The 20,918-nt window shown below is 33.0% G+C and overlaps 1 protein-coding gene and 1 non-coding gene across 2 annotated transcripts in view; both read right to left on the minus strand.

Moving 5' to 3' along the window:
• LOC125060505 (acyl-CoA:lysophosphatidylglycerol acyltransferase 1) overlaps nucleotides 1-20,918 on the minus strand; it is a 264,621-nt gene that overhangs the window by 51,787 nt on the left and 191,916 nt on the right. The gene's annotated exons all lie outside the window — the stretch shown is intronic.
• LOC125060552 lies at nucleotides 12,702-12,904 on the minus strand. The gene has a single exon (XR_007118880.1). It is a non-coding gene; the product is annotated as a small nucleolar RNA U3 (small nucleolar RNA).

Genomic DNA, 20,918 nt, shown 5'->3' on the forward strand with positions numbered 1-20,918 from the left:
AAATACTTAGACAGGAAAGCGTAATCTTCAGTCGAGACTGTATATATATATATATACAGTCTCGACTGATATATATATAATATATATATGTAAGCTATCCTATATTTTAAGTTAGAGAGCAGTATGCAACTTTGATTGGAATCGTTTAAGCAGTTTAGGAGTCCATAGCGGACAAACAACGTAACGCGTAATTTATATATATTAGAAGTGAATTTAGACGAAAAAAGCAAAAACTGCATGTAACAAAAACCATTTAAATAGTGCAAGCTAGCATACATTAATTAAGTAGCTTAACATACATTGTTCAAGTAATTTGGTGCAAAATCAATTAAGGCGAATTCGAAGCGCATCAAACTTCCTGCAAAATCCGCTTAAACCTAAAAAACTGTACCGTGCATCGCTCCAGTATCTGTTTTTAAACGTGAAAACGTTTGCGAATTTTTACTATCTAAAGGAATAAAATTTAAATACACTTCATAAGTAACACACTAATAATTCAAAAATATTAGTCATATTCTAAGCAATAATATTTAAGCAATTTTTTTTTTTTTTTTTTTAGTCTGGTTTGTTTTTTTTTTTACTTTTAATGTTTAAGTTATTTTCTTTTCTTCATTGTAATGTTTCCCTTTAAATGTTGTGCACACTTGTTATTGATGCACATGCATGTATCTTGTTTTCTATGTTATGTGTTCTCTGTAAGTGTTTGTATGTGTTTCGTTAGTGTGCCTTTTAAAATAAATAAAATAAATCAATAAATAAATAATAAATTAAACAAAAAAAATGGGCACAAACAATTTTAGGTCTAGACCTCAGATTTCTGTATCTGTTTCGTGATCATTTGTATTTTCTTATAGTCACTTGACCCGCCTTCTATGCCTGACACACGCCAAGGCATTTTCTTCACCATACAAAATTCTATTATCACAGCGGGGAATCGAACCTATAACCTCAGTGATCATTCTCGCATAGTAGACCCACTAGGAGAATACAGTTCACTTGCGTATTTTAAAGTCAAGTATACTGATATATATCTTTGTAGTACCTACACCTAGTAAAGTATCTACTCTTCTACAATAGTAATAATTGTCAATATAACCATAAGTCACAATATAGACCATAAGCGAAAACGTATGTATGTAATAACTTACACCTAATTCCCGGTCAGTTAAAAGTGTAGTACTCGATAAACCAAAGATTATGTCTCATTGTTGTACAAAAACCTTTTTTAGTTTTTATGTAATGTATATTTACATCTTGTGTATATGTCTTTAAAATTGTTGGATACAAATGATTAATTACAATACTCATTAAAAAATACAAATCCTATTTTACCTAAGTCGCTGGCATTAGAAGAAAAATGAAAATCGGAAAGTCTAATAAAAAAACCTGAGCCCTTTGAGTTATAAGCCTTTGAGTGAGTTAACGCCTATAATGCCTTTGTTCCTGAAATTTTATTTTTTTCCTTTGTAAAGTTTCAGGAAAGTTATCGAACCTCAAATAAAAGGCGTCGAAAAATGAAAACGAGCTCGTGCGCTCATCTGTAAATATTCTGCTTATCATCACTCGGCTGTTGAGAATTTAAACACATTTAAAGTTTCAATATCTAAGAATTACAATCCAACTTAGTGGTAAGTAGTGTCTCGGATTTACACTGTGAGTAAGCAGTGTTGGCTTAGACGACTCTCATCCGTGAGGTCGTAAGTTCGATCCCCGGCCGTGTACCAATAGACTTTCTGTCTGTGTGCCGAATCTAACACTCGCTCGTACGGTGATGGGAAATATTTTGAGGACAGACTACTAGAATCATTTAGGGTTTTAACGCTACGGATTATAATTATTATATCATGGGTTGTAATTCCAGGAAGCATTTCTATTCTTTTATTCTATTCTCATATTTTTTTGTACGCACATATAGCTTAGCTATTTGTATAAAAGTGCTTAATGTATATATGTCAACGTAAAATTGTAAAAACCGTTAGATTGTAATCTATCTCGCGAGATTGTAAACTGTCGAAAAATTGTGAACTCAACGTACTGCTTACAATTTAACGTGTTATTATTCGGTAGATAATAATCTATCGAAGTGAAATCGTCATATTGTGAAACGGTACGCACCTCGCGCGCTGATTTATAATAATACATAACTTCAATCCGGTTAAACAGTTTTTTCTTTAATACGTTAAATTGTAAGCAGTACCTTGAGTTCACAATCTTTCGACAGTTTATAATCTCGCGAGATAGATTACAATCTAACGGTATTTACAATTTTACGTTAACATATACATACAAATACTTTAAACAACAAACTTTTTACAAATAGGTTAACTTCAAACAATAAAAAAGGCGAAAATAACCTTTCAACGTAGACTTTTAATCCATTTCTAATAACTCAATGCTACATCGAAGCTGTGTTTCTGTTTTATTTTAAGTGATATTTCCAGGAAGAATTGTAAATTATTAGCGGAAAACATCTGCGTAGGATAAAAAAAGATGCTATTATAATAACTTATTTTCCGAAAATATATATGTTATGTTGAAAGGGCAACAAACATCGAACTTTATCTACAATATTATGTAAGTATTGTCCTTTGTTGCCATAGTAAATTTTATTTTTACATTTTAGGTACAGAAACAGAACACAGATTATAAATTCATGTACAGTTATTACACACTAAACAACATTTGTAAACCTGAAGTCCAATTAGATCTGTACACAGCATTTTAGTGGAATCTTCAGTGCTGGTTTACTTAATATTAACATATAGTATATAATATGTACAAAATAAATATAATATGTAAATTATTATAATAATAATATAAATTGAATTATTATAGTCAAAAGGTGTTTTTAATAAAATAGCCACAATCTTTACGATCTCCGATACACCGCATTTCTTGTATTCCTTCTATAATTACGAGCAAATTTTATATTTAAAAAATTGGTGCATCTCATATACTTAGATAAACGTTCTATTAATCCGAAAAGCTCTAGAAATCATCGTCTATTAAACAACGAATCTAGAATGTTGAATTCCGAATAGATTCATCAAACTGCCGAGGTAAAGCTGCATTTTTTCCATCAATTTTGCGCGACCATTATATCGCTTAATGGACGAGTCGGTTATCAGGTTGGCGCAGCTTCGGCTCTTCGGCCTAGACGCAGGCACGTATTATTAGCACTTAGGGCCCCACTACTTTATCAATCTATAGTAGGAATGTGAAATGGTGAGGTGTGGAAGACTGCTTTAATTATACGGTTCTTATATCATTATAGCAATCATTTTTTTAATATCTTAATGTATATAAATCACGTGTCACGTTGTTTGTCCGCAATGGACTCCTAAACTACCGAACCGATATCAATCAAATTTGCACACCGTGTGCAGTTTGATTCAACTTAAAAGATAGGATAGCTTACATCTTAATTTATAGCCGCAATATTATTTGATTGCAAAATATTTGTTTATTATTTGATGGTCACAATTCTAACAGATGGCGCTGTGTTGAAAGTACCAACGTTTCACATAAGCTACAATTTAATGGCATAACCAGCAAAAAAGCATGGTGGTCTCCATGACATGTTCTCCTGACGTTTGCCTTATAGTTTACTACTATGTAATATAAGAAAAACCTTAGTCACAGCAACGCTTGGCTGGTCTGCTAGTATATTATATATATTCCGTATTTCATTATAACGATTATACATTCGCGAAAGTTAAATAACTCCCTTTTTCTGCTATATACTTATAGTTTATCAATAATAATATATAGTACACATATATAGAAACCACGTTGTTACATATCCTTATTAAAAAAAGTCGATTGCTAGAAAATCTTGGATTACCGCTGCTAGCACTAAACATTGTTAGAATTCAAATAGCGTTATAAAAGAGCAAGTCGTTCCGGTGTTCTCACGTATAATGTTCATTGTTGGACAAGAACTATTAATTCGCTGGACAAAAAAATTCACAACCATGATTTGAACCCACAACCTCAGGGTTTAGAGGCTGCATGGATTAGTACACTGCTCAAAACTTTAAAATCAGAGGCCCCCAAATAAAATAATATAACTATGACTACCAGTTAGCTAATTGGTTTTCACGCAGGCTCAATAATCAATATTATATTCTCCGACAGGACGATAGCTCCCTTGTATTTAAATCAAAATTGAATTTAAATAAAAGGGCCCCAAATTGATGTTCATTTCAAGTACATTCAGTGTTTTAGGAGTAAATTTAATTGAAGTTTAGATTGCATTCCATTCAAGAGCTATACAACTTTTATTTCATTTTAAAAGTTATACTTATTGAAATTAAATTAATATATAAAATTGTGTCAATTGTATAAACATAATTAAGTCACCAAAAATACTGTAATTCCTCTTTTGTTGCGAACAGTGGAACTCAATTGCTAGTAAGCGCAATGTTATAAGGCTCATCAGAAAAATCAATACAACTTCTGTAAAAATTTGAGTTAGTATTTACAAACTTATTCATAAAGTTATCTTAAAATATATAAATATACATTGTCTAAAAAATAAAAATAAAACACTTAGGGGTTTGAAAGCTAGTAGCCGATTCTCAGATTTACTTAATATGCATAAAAAAATTCATAAGAATCGGTCGAGCCGTTTCAAAAGAGTATGGAAACGGACATTGTGACACGAGAATTTTATATATATTAGAACGAATACTTCTGAACAGACAAGAGCAATATTAATAAATCACTCATTAGGTATGTGAGGCTTATACGGGATAAATAAATTATGTCACATTCCGAGAGAAAATACAACTAATTTAAATAGTAACATAGATGATATGATAGACTATACATGTTGGAGCAATGGCGCTGGTGTCAGCGGCCATTATTATATGTCACAGAGGTCGCAAATTAACAAGTCTAATCAGTTTATAGCTCGTGTTTTATTTGATTTATTTCGATTATTCGGAACGAGTACACGAAATGTCACGAAACTTATCACAATTCCGGTTGCTATACATATTGGTTGGCGCGGTCCTCAGTTCGATGAGCGGTGGAAACAAGCAAAAGGCTTTAAAGAATATCCTCTAATATCGATTTTAAACGGCTGATGAAAGCAACTAAATTTTGACGCCAAAATATGCTTTCAAGATTCTTGTGATTGCGCCTAGTTCCCCTTCCCCTTCCACTTTGTCTGTCTTACCCTGTATTTCCGTCAATTGTCTTTGTCATTTCTTTTCGTCTTATCCTACCTTTAATGGGTATAAACGCGAATATAGTATATTATATATATATATATATATATATATATATATCTTACTGCTGGCATGAACAATGGCAGAGGGACATACAGGGTAAGAAGGTGGAAATGGCCACCAGGGTAAAGAAAGAAAAGTCACCCTCTTGTACGGTACGCTGATGAACTAAAAGAGATGAAAACTGCTCAAGATAAAGAGAGATGCAGCCAGTTGGACGAGGCCTATACTCTATAAGAGGTACCTACAAAAATATTTATAAAGTGTGAGTACTGTGTATCTTTTGTAAAGATAGATAAATGTTTCCAAGAAAAAATGAGGTATTCGCGTTTCGAGTGCGATCACAGCCAGCCAGAGACTACAATTATGTTATGTATATTAGATTAGTACTTGCATAAACCAAATTATTATCCTTTAAACAAACAAGTAATAACCGTATACAATCGTGTGCTATAAAAAATAAGCAATTCTACTAATGTAATGGTAAACTATGAGCAGTAATGCTCGCTCGGTGCTTAGATAACATCTATAATTACTCCTGGTAAATACGGGCCGGCGCCAATGTTTAGTATCGGCAGTAATTTGAACTGTAATTAATATCAGATACTTTTTTATATTTTTTATACTATACTTGTTTATTTAAAGCAAACATTATTCATACAAACACGCTCGGGTTATAAAGATAAATGTATCAAGAGTCTACTTTATTAACACAATAATCCAATGGTGCATATAAAAAAGGTACGTGCGTACAAAGTACACATGTCAGAAGTGAAAGTTCTTTGGCAAACTAATTTTTAAGTCTAGTTCATATTTATACAAATCTAGAACTTTAGATTTCCGAGACTTAGAGGGAGGGAAAAAGGAAGATACGTTAGGAATTTAATGAATTTAATTGTCATTAAAATATTAAGTGTCGAAAATTAGTACAAATTATAAATTAAAATTTTTAAATTTATTTCTTCGATTATAAAAACACGTGGCATTTTAATTTCTAAAGGGTAATTCGCCCTTCTCACTCTCTCCCTTTTCTTCGACAAAAACGCTGCACATCTTCGTGACGCAAATATTATTAGTAATGCGTTTCATCCGTAAACATTTTACCCTCATGCGCCTAAAGAAGTTTCACTTCAATAAATTATAATAATTAGAATATTAATTTTATTAGCTTTTAGTTAGTTATTAGTAGTGTAACACTTTACCGATGCCTAGAAAGAAATATCCTGCGTACTATAGGGGTTAAAACGTAAATTACCCCATAAATTGTAAATGATTCTTGGTTTATCTTAATTACACAATATATACCATATATTATGTATGGACTCAAGTAAAACGCAATATTTTATGTAAAATATAATTAAATCCAAATAAAATATTCAACGTTCTATTAACAATAAGTCGGAACTCAGCCAGTTAGTGAATCTAGGTTGTTAGTACGAGCAGGCTCTCGTGTAGATTACGTAACAAGCGTTTGCAGAAAACATTATGTATGTCACCTTGTATAACAGTTTATTTAAGCGTCATACTTGAATATTTTGCGTAGGTTTTAAAAGCAGTTTTGGCCTATTGGCTTGGCTACATACTAATCATGTATGTGAGGTTTTACTAAGCCCAATAAAAATAAAAATATGTTTATTATGGAACATAAGATACAAGTATCACTTATTCCACGTCATTAAATTATTAATCCCTACTCGTCGGCAAAGACAGAGGGTGTAGGCCGAGAGAAAAAGCCGGCGTAAAAAACTCTCGGTACTCTTTTAAAATAGCAAATCAGTTACTAAGTTACTAAGCCCCAAGTCGCTAATAGTAAATAAGGACTTGAAGACATATAATTGATATTATATAATTAAACAGATTATCGAAACAAACAACAACCTATTGGTTTGCCCATGACCGCCCAGGCTGGTTTTCTACGCTGCCTTTTGCCCCACCTGGGGGACGTAGGACTTTACGTCAAGTCGATCTAATGAAGCAAAATAATAAAACGTTACCAACAGTGATGTTTAAAGATTTTTTTTAAGTGAAACTTCTTTTAAAAGAGGGTGAAATTTTTACGAAACCTCACGAAGGTGTGCAGCGTTTTTGTCGATGAAAACGGAGAGAGCGATTGAGAGAGAGTGAGAAGGGTGAATTACCTTATAGAACTTCTATTTTTAAAATTAAAATTTCGTAAAGAGAATTTATGAAATATTAGTATTTTATATTTTAAGCAAAATAATTTACTGAAATCTCATTTTTGAATTGTAAATTAAAATGCCACGTGTTTTTATTATGAAGAAATAAATTTAAAACTAAAAAAATATTTGTATTAATTTTCGACACTTGATATTTTAATGACAATTAAATTCATTAATTCCTAACATATCTTCCTTTTGCCTCCCTCTATGTCTCGGAAATCTAAAGTTTAAGATTTGTTTAACTATGAACAAGACTTAAAAATTTGTTTGCCAAAGAAGTTTCACTTCTGACATGTGTCCTTAGTACGCACGCACTTTTTTACATTTCTTACACAAACTATTATTCAAAGCTGTGTAGGCTGTGTAGATATTCTCAAAAAAATTCTTCATGAAAAAGGTTTTTGCTAAAGGCTTACGTAGACATAAGGCTGAATTTAGTGTCACGCCGACCACACGCGCACCGTCGGCGCTGATGGTCGAGATATATGAACTTCTAGGAAGCGTTTTTGAATGACGCGTAGCTATCAGCACGCACGGTGGTCAGCGCCGATGGCTGCGCGGCCGTACGCGTCGCGCGTCGACGCCGCGTAGCTGTCAGCGCTGACGATCGCTAGAGCGCCTCTGCTTCCAGTGAGCGTTGTAGTGTCAAACGGACGTCGTCAGCGTGTACAGTCATGGCAAATCGCGAAGTGGATACAGGTCGAGTAAGGCGGTCAGTACGATACTAAAACGAACCACGCTGAGCGTCAGCGCTGACGAACTACGCGCTGATCTATGAGCGCTGACGGTGGGCGTGAGACTAAATTCAGCCTAACATTCAAGTGTTTCTGGCATCTTCTTTTCAAAATGATATTCCCACTTGCATTTAATAACTTTGAAAGCCGAAACCTAGACAATGTAGCAATCAGTCCGTTTATTATAATGTTCTGTAATACCAGATGCCTCAAGGCCACACACACGTAGTCTGAGAGATTTGTTATTGAATAACAAAACCGCTGAGGGCTGTCCCCCGACACCAAGAGCGACCCTCGGATTATGCAAATGTTATGAAAATCTGCCCTTGTATGAGTGCTTTGGAGTTGGGCTGCTCTCCTGGTACTGATACATCTATTATCCTAATCCCAAATCTAACTTTAAATGTGATTTTTGATTATCTAATGTAAATAAAAAAATGTACAGAAAACAAAACCTATGTAAACTTTCAAAGAAAATTATTGAAAGCTCGTTTGTATAGGAATCATTTATTATTAATTTATATATACAATCATTTATATCAAGACAACTGAACCATATATTTAATCACTTTTTTCCTTTGTATGTTCAATGCAATAATTTATTTATTTCGTAATCCTACAGCTAACATAAATTATATATAATAACAAACAGTTACACTGAAAATATAGCCATAGATGGAATACATAATACATTTAACTACAAAAAGGTTCAAAAATTTACAAAAGAAAACAAACAAATAAAAATTAATCGATACATTTAACTAAGTGGTACCCAATTTGGCTGTGTTGTGTGATGGTGGAAAAGTGAGGGTAAGTACGTGAAGGTGTGTATATGGGGTATGCTCATGATGCAGGTGATTTTGCGCTATGGATATTCTTTTAAGCATATTCCGCGATAGCTTAAACAAGTCCAGGCTTAAATATTGGTCATTGTATGTCCGAGCTGCGCGATACAATACTAAGTTTTTTTGCAAAGTTAGTGTTGATGTAAGGAACATAACACAAAGCACGATTACGAGTCTGGTAGGCAGGAACAAGGAAGGGCAATTTTTCTAGAAGGGAGCTGCAATTAAAATTTAGATAAAAAAGACTTTAAAACTTTAAATTTATCATTTATAATTGACATTGTTTCATATTTTATATCTGTCAGTTTATATGTTGCATTTAATGTCTCTCTGTATGTCTAAGCATTTTCTATGTTCTCTGCGAGTGTCTATATGAGTATCTGTACTAATATTCTTTAAGAATAAATAAAAAAAATAATGTTGAACACCAGCGCTGTATTAAAGTTCAGGCCGTGCGTAAAAAACAAATTCTTTCACAAAAGCCCCTCATCCAAGGGATCTAAGTTAGTAATTAAAAACGTCATTCAAATCCTCTAAAAAACATCGAGTAAAGCTCCACGTTAAATTCCAGTGTGACGTCCAACGAATATTCAAAAGAATTTCCAATTACTTCCATAAGACCCGTGGGAAAATCTGCTTAAACAAACGAAAAAACGACTAGGCTTTAAGACAACGCTTTGTAAAAGTATGTTTATCAGGAGTAGGTCATTCAACTTTGTTTCTTAATTTTGAATCATGTTGCACTACTCTATGTAAAAAGTACACTAAAGTACAGTACACTTACGCACTAAAGATTAGAACTTTTAAAGTTCTTACAAAAACAGTAATAACAATCCAGTTTATACTGAAGCTCTTTGTATCTGTTTTTTTACGAGTAGGTGATCACTCTTCTATGTGTTAGACGTGTCTTAAATTTTTGAGTCAAGGGCATCCGGTTTTATTTTTAAAACTAGCTAGCAACTTTTTAGTAGCTACAGATCAATATATGGAACATTTTGTTACGGAATAAAAAGTACTAAATAATTTTAGCCTTTTTTGTTTTCCATTTTTTATACACATAAGAGCCCACATGAGAACGACAAAAAACGAATTGATCCAGTCGTTTTCGAGTTTTGCGCAACTTATTTTTGTTTACTATAACAGAACAAGCACATCAATGCAAATCTTGACAAGAAAATTAAAATAATAATTGCAATAAATGCAAGTTCTCTATGATTTGTTTCAATGATTATGGTAATGCAAAACTTATTCCCCCTGTGTTTACATATACAAAAGAAACAAAAGCTAATCCATAAATAATGAGGAGGGCCTCAACCGTCATTATTTCAAAATTACCCCTACACGTTCCAATTGATTTAATATAATTTTTGTGTTACAAATGTGCTGTTCCCAGAAACAAGATATTAAAAGATTTTTTATATTTGATGGAACATTCTTCATGAACATTTTTCATATATTTTTTCATACAACCTTTTTTTAGAAAATTTCAGTAAAGGATAATATAGTATACTAACGGTGAAATCATTTTTGTAATCGGCAGAATCGTGTTTTTTGTTACAAACATACATAAATACACACCTCATTATAAAATTAGTATGATAGTAATAACATTAATAAATTAATACTATCATCTGTTCATCTGAGACCCGTGTTCTTACAGTTTGAAAACTTCGCTACAACAGCATCGTACGCACAATCAATCACACAATGATTATTTCAACAAATTTATGTAGAAATTTGGTAAACGTAATAAGTATATCTGAGGAACCTCTGATATATTCATTCACTCATGGCCTATCTCTGTTAACTAGGCCACAACTTTATACAGGACACACTTTTTATGTACAACTTTCCATGTGTATGTTACGAGATGCAAACGGTTTTCAACTTAACCGCAGAAATTTATTTTTAACAAAATGTTTAGCCTGTAATAATTTAAAGCCATTACAAAATAGCCAATAACAAGAAGTAAACTTAAGGGTATTAAATAAGTCGGATATAACTATCATGCATAAAATATTCATATTTTTATTATTCTAGTTTGATTGATGAAAATAAATTAATATACAAGAGGGGCTAATTCACAAAATCAATGCTGCAATTATCTTGAACATTTCTCTTACCTCGTTAAAGTCGAATCTAAACAGATATATCATACTCCACGGAGTTATTTGGACTGAAATCGCTTTATAAGTAATATTTATTACGCAAACTGCTCCGTAATTATTTAAGAAGCTCACAACCACTCCCTCCCGCTTCGAACGTGGCCGAGAATTATTTAAAACAGTAAGTCAAATGAAAATAACGTAACTAAAAAAAAACGAATATTTTAAAGATATATTACATTTAGTATGTTTCTTAAGAATTTTTAAATAATGATAAGGATACAAATATCTGAGGCCATAGCCTACTAGTTCTTTTTTTATTATCATGTCACTCATTTACACATTAAATAAACTTTACGTGGTAAATGTTTAATTTTATAGGATAGGGCAAATGCACCTGCGGGCCTCCCAAAAAGGCCAGTCATTGCATGAGAATTTGCATCGCAGGAGTCCGCAGTTCGCAAAAGAAAATGTCTTGTGAAGCAGACCGTGGAAGACTTCCAGACATCAAGGTGATACTGATGAAATTTTTAGTTAGTACGGCTCGTAAGGTGTTGAAAAGAGGCTGGATGGATCAACCCAAACTACTCTTCAGAACACTCTCCATAGTACACTTTTTAGAATACGCATAGAGACGTAACTGCATATAGAGAGAATCAAGCCGATAAAAAAAAAAGCTCTCCAATGGGAGATTGACAATGTACTCTGACTGAACACGTGTATTTTACTGTTCCTATCAGACTGTGCTAAGGGTCTATTAGAATACGTGGATGAGTAAACTTGGTGCTCGTATATTATGGTATGCAGGTAATTTAATATAATTAGTGTGCGTTACTTATGAATACTCGAAATTTCCTTACGCGAGCTGAGTTATTTTAATATATATTAAGCGATACGGAATGTTTAAAAGTTTAGGATCTTGCTTCAAAGAGGAAATTCGAAATTTGAAACAGACACAAGGTACATAAGATTACGTTAATTTAGTAACTTTTTAAAATAATTTGAAATACTATTCAAAAAAATATTATATCGCTGTAAATGTTGCCAATTTATAGGCACTTAATTAAAGGGTTGCCATAATAAATAAAAATACGCCCTTACAAATAACGAGACGCAAAGAAAATGAATTTGTCTGAAAGTTTGTTTTACAGTGGAAGCGGCGTTTGAAAAGTTTTAATATGAAAACATGAAAGGCAAAATACTTTTAGGTTTTATAATCGACTTTTTTTCATTCAAATCAGTAAGCGAAATATATTTCTGGCTCTTCAGTCTTCACTATTAAGCGCTCGGTTTACTAATTTGGTAGATTATTTATATTTATTCAAGAGAAAATTGACCTTTATAAAATATCATATTAATTTATAATTAGTAGTTAGTACTGACGACATTAGGATAGTTGTAAATTGTAATTTGTAAAATTATATAATCAATTATATCCAACATGACAAATTACAAAGATTATTTTGATAAATAATGACATTTCTTAGTAAAAACAATCTTTCATATTAATAAAATGACCCAGCAACCAGCTCAAAATCAACCATCTTTGCATTCTAAAATCTGATACTATTGTCTATAGGTTAATAAAATAATGGTTAAAAAAGCCACTCAGACAGCGACAGTACCCCACGCTCCCTCGCAAGCGAGGAAGTGAACGATCATCGAAGGCTGATGATTTACATCATCGCCCGCCTCACGCTCAGGGCACCGCGCCACGTCTCCTCATCATGGCTGGAAATTTCCCACGTATAGTGAGAAGTTGCGTGAAGAGCTTACTATAGAAATGATCCTATGAAGTAAGGTCTTAAGGAATTTAAATTATCCAAAGCATATATGTTAATCAATGAGCAAATCGCTAGCGCGTTTTATTGGACAGAGAGCGCCATCTATCGGCGATATATGGCGTTATAATGTAACAAAAATCTGGCGATTACCGCCACCTAGTTGTATAGATCTGTACTAAAAGATGTCGTCATTACGGCATAGTAAGGAATAATCTTTTCTGTATATATAATATACTAGCCGTTTCCCGCCCGCTTCGCTGGGCGAATTAAAATAGGAAATAAATAAAATTTATGTTATTTTTTTTTATTATTCTTCTTTTTAACTTCCCGCTAGGAAAATTGAAAATTTTCGAAAATCGAGTTTTTAACAGATGTTGACGTTTTGAGGTTCTAGCCACCCCGAATGTTTCCACGGTGAAGTCCGTATGTATAAATTTTCATAAAAGTAAAACAGCAATAAAAAAATGAAGTAACGTTGGAATTTAAAATAAATAGCCATAAACCATCTAGGATCGCATTGAATGGCAGTAGTTTCATGTCGATACGATCAGTGGTTTAGGCGTGAAGGAGCCTCAAACGAAGACCATTTCTCTTATATATATATAGAAAATACGCACATACAGATTGCTGTTTCGATTCAACAACGTGAAAAATGCTATAAAATAAAGAAAATTAAAATGAATTGTTCAATCTTTTTAGAGCTCACTCAGCAAAGTACACTCGGCAGCAATCCTTTTACAGAGATGAATTAACGTCATACATTATAGTGAAGCACCATTCGACACTTGCCCACAGCTCGTCATCCGCCCTTAATCAAGAGAATCTCGGCGTTCATTTGTCTAACGCGAGCTGTCACAGTGCAAAATTACATACATTTGTATGGAGACGCGATGCAAATAAGTCGTGAAAATTAACCCATCGATTCGGAACCCTTTCTGCGTATTGTTAATTAGACACAACATTAGGGGACCATTTTTGAATTTAACATATATATTAGGTAATAAATAAGATATTTTTGAAGTTATACTTCTTTTAGCGCGTTAGGGAAAAATGATGAAAGTATTTTTTTTCCATTGTTAGTGTCGTTTTTTCTACAAACGTAGAATAAAGCAAAAGATAAAGTTTTTGAAATGATTTTTATCTTGTTACGCCAAAGAAGTGTAACTTCTAACGCGTGTACATATTTTAATACATTTACAAGATGTCTAAAAAGATTTAAAAATTGGATGAGATTGATGTTAATATTTATTTCTTTCTTTCTTATAACAAAACACGTGACCTGACCCGTCTTTAATTTTTGGAAATTAAAACGATATTCACGCCTTCACCGAGCAAATTATTTACACACAGATATACTAGTTTAGGCACAGTTTATATTCTCTACATATGAAAATGGCGTTTTGTCGTACTATGACCTCAAATATCTCCTCTTTGGATAGGAATTCCGAATTCAATTTTTTACACCTTTTATTTTTTTTATTTACTCGTGCATTTGATTTTCGAAAACCATGATTCATTTCATTTTCCCGTTTATTTCTTTGCGTCACTATATTTATAAAACATGAAATATCGCGTTATTTACGGGTACGAGTTCCACCTAGTACGGCTCGAAGCATTAATGATGTGTATGGCGGTGGTGTCGCAAACGAAAACACAATGCGTTTTTGGTTCCAACGTTTTCGTTCTGGAAATTTCTGCCTGTAGAACCAGCCCCATGGACGGCTTAGAATACGCCTAATATAAATGAATAACCCAAAGAATCTTTCACTTTTTTAACACTAAAATATATACTTAAATAACTTATTAATCAACGTTTAAACATTTGAAGAAAATCGCCTGTATGGCCGAGAGTTCTATCACGGCTGGAATAACTGCACGTTGCACCACGAAGTATTTAAAAAATTGTTACGCCAAGGCTATCAAACCATGTCTCACTTTCCCATAGATCGCTGCCGTGTAATTTTTTCAAGGGGAAGGTGACTAGACTTCTAAAGGCAAGGTGTCTTTATAGAGAGAGTATTTAGACCATAAGTTTTGAACAACAATCATATCTTGGTTATAACAGGTCCTACTATTATGACAATATGACATTTGTATGCCTATTTTTATATAATAAAATAAATCAATCTGAATGTACCAGTTTCTTTGCAAATGTAAGTAATTAATTAAAGTGTAATTTCCCACGAGAATGTAAGTGCGTGCTCTTATTTTACCATGCCTCGATAGAGGACAAATCCTTGTTTTTAATTTATTTTATTACGAGTATTATTGATTACTTAAGATGTCATGTGGAACATTGTGTAATGGTTGCAGCTCCTTACAAACGTTGTTTCAACAAAAAGCTTGGCTCTTAAAAAGAGTGGCGGAGAGTTTATTGCCAGTTCTCCTCTTCCGTTCTACGCCCTTGATATGAGAACTGGCAGTAAATGTAAAATAAGAAGCATTTAATGTATATTTCTTTTTTGACGTTTATAAGTGTACATTGTGTTGCCTACATGAATTCACGATTTTTGACTTTGACTTTGAAATAAACGAGTTATTAACGTCGAATATTTTGTCTTTATCACGTTCACGTAATAGCAACGGCATGACACCAATTAACCAAATATTTTTAGAAAAACAAAACTATGCGTAATCAATAAATATTAAACCAGTTTAAAATAATAAACAACTTAACTCAAAATCTAACATTATTCCGTGTCCAAATTTTCAATCACACATAATCTTCAAAGGGTTGAAGTAGGGGTGGTTTTGACAATATCAAATGATGCACCGCATGTGCGGATGGCAGGCAATACAAACTTTAATTACTACATACATATGTTATTACACGATCAGACGAGTCCCTCAAAGAGAATCGTGCTGTATACGTGATATGATAATTGTCGAAGTGATACTTTTATTAATAATAATAATAATAACAATAATAATAATAATAATAAAATAATAAAATATTGGAGATTATATGATAACAACGTTTACTTCATATCTCTGAGAGCAATAAAAAAGAACTGAAATGTTCAAAAGATACGAATTATTATAAATTAAACGGGATTGAAAATATCATGAAAAACCGATACATACTTGAAAAAAAAACGAAACCAAAAAGAATATACAATATAAAAAACAAGTACTTAATAATTAATGTAAAGGCCAGCAACGCACTCGCGAGCCCTTTATCATTGAGAGTATCCATGGGCGGCGGTATCACGTGAGCCTCCTGCCCGTTTGCCTCCTGTTCTACAAAAACAAAAAAAAAGTACAAAGATAAGGCACCTGCGGGGGAGCCCTTAAAACTTGCTTGCTGTATTAGCGGGAAGGCTGGATTGCCCATGGGTTTCTTGTGGTCCATTGCAATGGACTGAATGTTACCTTTTTAATTTTATGATTTATAGCTTTCTATACAATATTTAGGATAATATTGTAACTAACACATTAATAACCCTATAGACTTATGAATGTCTGTTTGAATAAATAAATAATTATAATTAATAAAAAAATATTAAATTATTATTTACATACCGACATGACTACAAAGCTTTCTAAGTTCCGTTAACTGCAAACTTACCTGAAATAAAAACATTAATTTAAATTATACCTTCATATACAAATAAAAATCAGATACCAATCGATTAATTTAATAAGTCGCACATTTAAAGTATCTATATTACAGTTCGTAAAACAAACATGAAACTAATATAACACGGAAAAGCAAATAAAGCCTAGTATTAATCTTAAAATTAAAACCAGCCCGTCTGTAACGAGTAAACACAGCCACAAGCGACCATTGCAGGACTTAATTAAAATACATTCACCACAGACAACATAGACTATGCAATACTTCAATTTTGTATTTCGTATTTTGCATGCGATCGTCTGAATATATATTTGTATACTTGTGTTAATATTTTGTTGCGCTTCATAACATATACTAGTGGCGCTACAACCTTATAGGTTTGAGCCTAAGATTTTGACGTGACAACGTCTTATAATTCGATAGAGCCGGCTGCACGCACGAAAAAACATGACTCATGCGGCGTTACCTCTGAGGCGTTCCATTTAAGGCTTGAAGTGCAAGCGAGAGCACTCGTACCGCGCTCTTCTTGCACACAAAAATTTACATAATTGTATTTATGCGTACAAATAAATGTAACTTGATCAATTCAATTGTGATTTTCATTTACCTACTCTATTCCATACAAAATATCTATCAAACAAATAAAATTAAAATTTTCTTTTGAAAAAAATGTAACCATTCCATCAGTATTTTCTTATGACGTTGTCACGTTCAACTATCGTCAGTAAACCGACTTTACAGACAACCGATATTTTTTTTGTATATGTATCGTGTTCACGTATAGCGCGTATACATGAACACGCCGTCGACTTTTTGGGCCTAAGACAGGCCGGTTTCCTCCTAATTATAATAATAATAATAAAATAATATTTGGCAAGTTGGCATGGCTAAATTCTGACACGTAAAAAATACCTATCAATATTTAAGGCGTCAAAATTACCATTCGCAAAGAGTATACTACTCTACTCTACAGAACAAAGGCTCATTGGTCTAGTGGTTACTACCCCTGACTGCGAATCCATGGGTCCCGGGTTCGATCCCCGGCTGAGACAAACATCGATGTGATGAGCATTTGGTGTTGTGCTTAGGTCTTGGGTATTTAAATAATATGTATTGATATGTCTATCTATCTATAATATGTATGTATATCCGTTGCCTAGTACCCATAACACAAGCTTCACCAGCTTAGCTTGGGACTAGGTCAATTGGTGTGAATTGTCCAATCATAAAAAAATCATAAAAAAAGTGAAACAAAAAAACGTAAATTTTAAAAACTCCAAAGTAATTTACGTAATATGCAATGTTCCGTAAATTCTTTGAGATTAATATTTCGGTCATTCGACAAGATAATTTTTAGCGCAATTTGGAAGCTCACCTGTTGTATAATGTAAAACAATTCATCATCCCTGATGAATTATTGTAAAAGCCCGCGGCCTACGTGAATGATCGATCAAAACTTTTCGTTTTTTCCCGGAAATAAAACATAATTACCATTACGCTCATAGCTTTTGGAAATTAGTTTTTCTCATCGGAAGTGTTTATATGTGCTCTTTTATATACAGCTTACAAAGTAAACAATTACATGATTTCGAAAATTCTAATAAGAAATAATTTAAACCGTAAGTACGGAGTCTAAAACAAACTTAGACGTAGGTACTTTTGTTTAATTGTTTTATATTTTTATCTGTTGGTTTTTAATTGTAATGTCTGTGTTATCTACTGTAGACACAATTCATAGCTCACTAAGTAAATATATTATATTTATTATCACTATGTAATATTTTATTGTTTGTGTTTTTAAATTTACTTATTAGGACCTCATCTATATTTTTATTTATTTATTTTTTAGCATGTTTGGCCTAGTGGCTTCGGCGTCCGACTCCAATCCTAGAGGTCGTAGGTTCGATCCTCGGCTGTGCACCAATGAACTTTCTGTATTTGCGCATATAACATACGCTCGAACGATGAAGGAAAACGTCGTAACGAAAACGGCTTGCTTTAGACCCAAAAAGTCGACGGCCTGTATCAAGCACACGAGGCTGATCATCCAAAAAGGTTGTAGCGCCACAGGTAAAATCCGATGTTAAATTACAATTAATACAAATATTTAAAATAAAACACTCTTGTGATAAGGATGCACTTTTACGATTATAGTTTTTATTTATATGTGACAAATAATGCTCCGTTGTTAGCATCACCACAAACTCTGACAAAAAAGACGCCATTTTCGCGACACGTGACAGCTGGACACAAAGGGGCTTTTACAAAAGACGGTGACGTCATACGTTGATTGAAAGTCATCACTGCTCTACATATGTCATTCACCTACACTACCCGCGAATTAATTTTCATTTTTCCACAAATTTTAGTATATTTTTTCCTAGTAGCCTGAAAGATTTTGATTATAATGCGGCCCGTAACCTTCCTCGATTATGTTGTTATTTGAAATCAACCGAGTATTATAACAACGGTAGTATAGAGAAACGTTTGATTTGTAATGTTTTCGTTTAATTTTTTGAATTAATTGCATGTTTTTAAACTCTTTAGTTTAAAACAAATTTTTTGTACTGTGGTGTATCCCTCAGGCATTAGGGTTAAACCCCTTAGTGGTGTTTTATGAATTTGAATTTTCTTTTTGCGTGTTGTTCCCACGAGAATGTAAGTGCGTGCTCCTATTTCACCATGCCTCCTGCTGATAGAGACAAATCATATAACAAGAAACAAAAAATTATATTCATTAATTTACACGAATACAGTGACCGGCATTCATCAATCGATGATCAAAATAAATATTACTAATATCTGCAGTCCTATCCTCAAATTGGGCACAGATATTCCAAGAGAGCAAAGATAAAATTACGACGAAGTAATTACTAAAAGGCTGTATTAAAATCCAATCAAACCGGTTAATACACCTGTCTCCGACATTTAAGATACAAAAGAAAAGGATAGCTAACTCATACGAGTCTTGACAGTCTACTTAGTTTATACACGCCGCGGGCGGTCCAGGCATGAGCTTGCAATGACATCTAATTTGCTCTGAAACAGCATAACTAACTAACGGTAAGCATACGAAGTTTCAACTCGCATTTTATCTGTTATATCGGAGCTTTCTACTTTCAAGCTTGTAATTAACATTTAATACGATATAAATCTATATTAAGCAAGGGAAGAAGTATGTACAAGCATGATTTCGTTTTAATTAAAGGATATTTAGACATTTAATTATTTTATTTTTAGTATAGGGGCAAAACGGGCAAGATGGTCATCTGATGTTAAGTGATGCCACCGCTCATGGACACTTACTTACACTGCCAGAAGGCTCGCAAGTGCGTTACTGGCCTTTTAGGAATTCGTGTGCTCCTATTAGGGAAATTTAATGGCTGAATTGTAAGATTCAGTACTTCATGTTATATTAATGTTACTTATTAGTATATTTACATTAACATATTGCTGTCAAACAGGATTGGATGATAAGCCATATAATGATGATGGTTGAAAAAGCCGCCTTAAAAACTTGGCGAATAAATAGAGAACCTCCGGGTAATTGTTTTGCTCCTCTTTCTCGTTTGTTCTTGATATTTAAATTGGTGTTAATGTAAATATAAAATCCTTAAAATTGTTATTGACGTTCAATTAAATATATATAGATTTGAAAAGAAGCAAAAAACGTCTACGTATATTTTTACTGTTTATATTTATAGGCAACAAATTTGAAATCACAAACTTTACTAACGTTAATTATGCTTTTTAACTCCCCCAAATCAAACAAGTCCAGCCAGGTTGAAGTTCTCTCATCCTCCCCTAGAAAAAGTGAAAAGGAACGTCCACAAAGCCCTAGGGAAGAACCCCACGTGACATCGGAATGCATTCATTAAAGTGCATTGTGCAACTCCAGAATGCGAGCAATATTATACGCGTTGTCTATGAGTTATATCAAAAAGGTCGGCCAAGCGCAGAAAATGTTTTTATACATTAAAAAGTTTACGACCAGAGGAAGCGATAACTTAGGCTGTATATCACCCTACTCACAGTTGGAAAAGCTTCATTTGAAAAATAGTAATACATTAAATTCATAATATTGTTACGAGCTAGATAGGATAGAAAACGCTGTAGATCTATTCAAGAGTTTATTATTAAATAAACTAAAAACACTATTTAGAATAAAGAAAAAACTAAACGATTTTACGAGTGTTGCCATAAACCGAACTTGGAAAATCTTGACAGAGTTTTATTTTTGCAACAATATTAAAACAATTGCATCCTAACCAAAACTAAATATTATCTTATATTATTATAGCATACATTCATTGGGACACATACCTACTAAACGTACATATTTATTTCAAAAAATACTAGAATAAACATAGCGTGTGTTTCTTTTACTAACGCAACAGTAATTTTAATGCTCTCGTATCCATAGCTTTGTGAGTAATACCAACGTTTACTATATTAGAGA

The sequence above is a fragment of the Pieris napi genome, chromosome 21 (genome assembly GCF_905475465.1).
Source record: "Pieris napi chromosome 21, ilPieNapi1.2, whole genome shotgun sequence".
NCBI lineage: Eukaryota > Metazoa > Arthropoda > Insecta > Lepidoptera > Pieridae > Pieris > Pieris napi.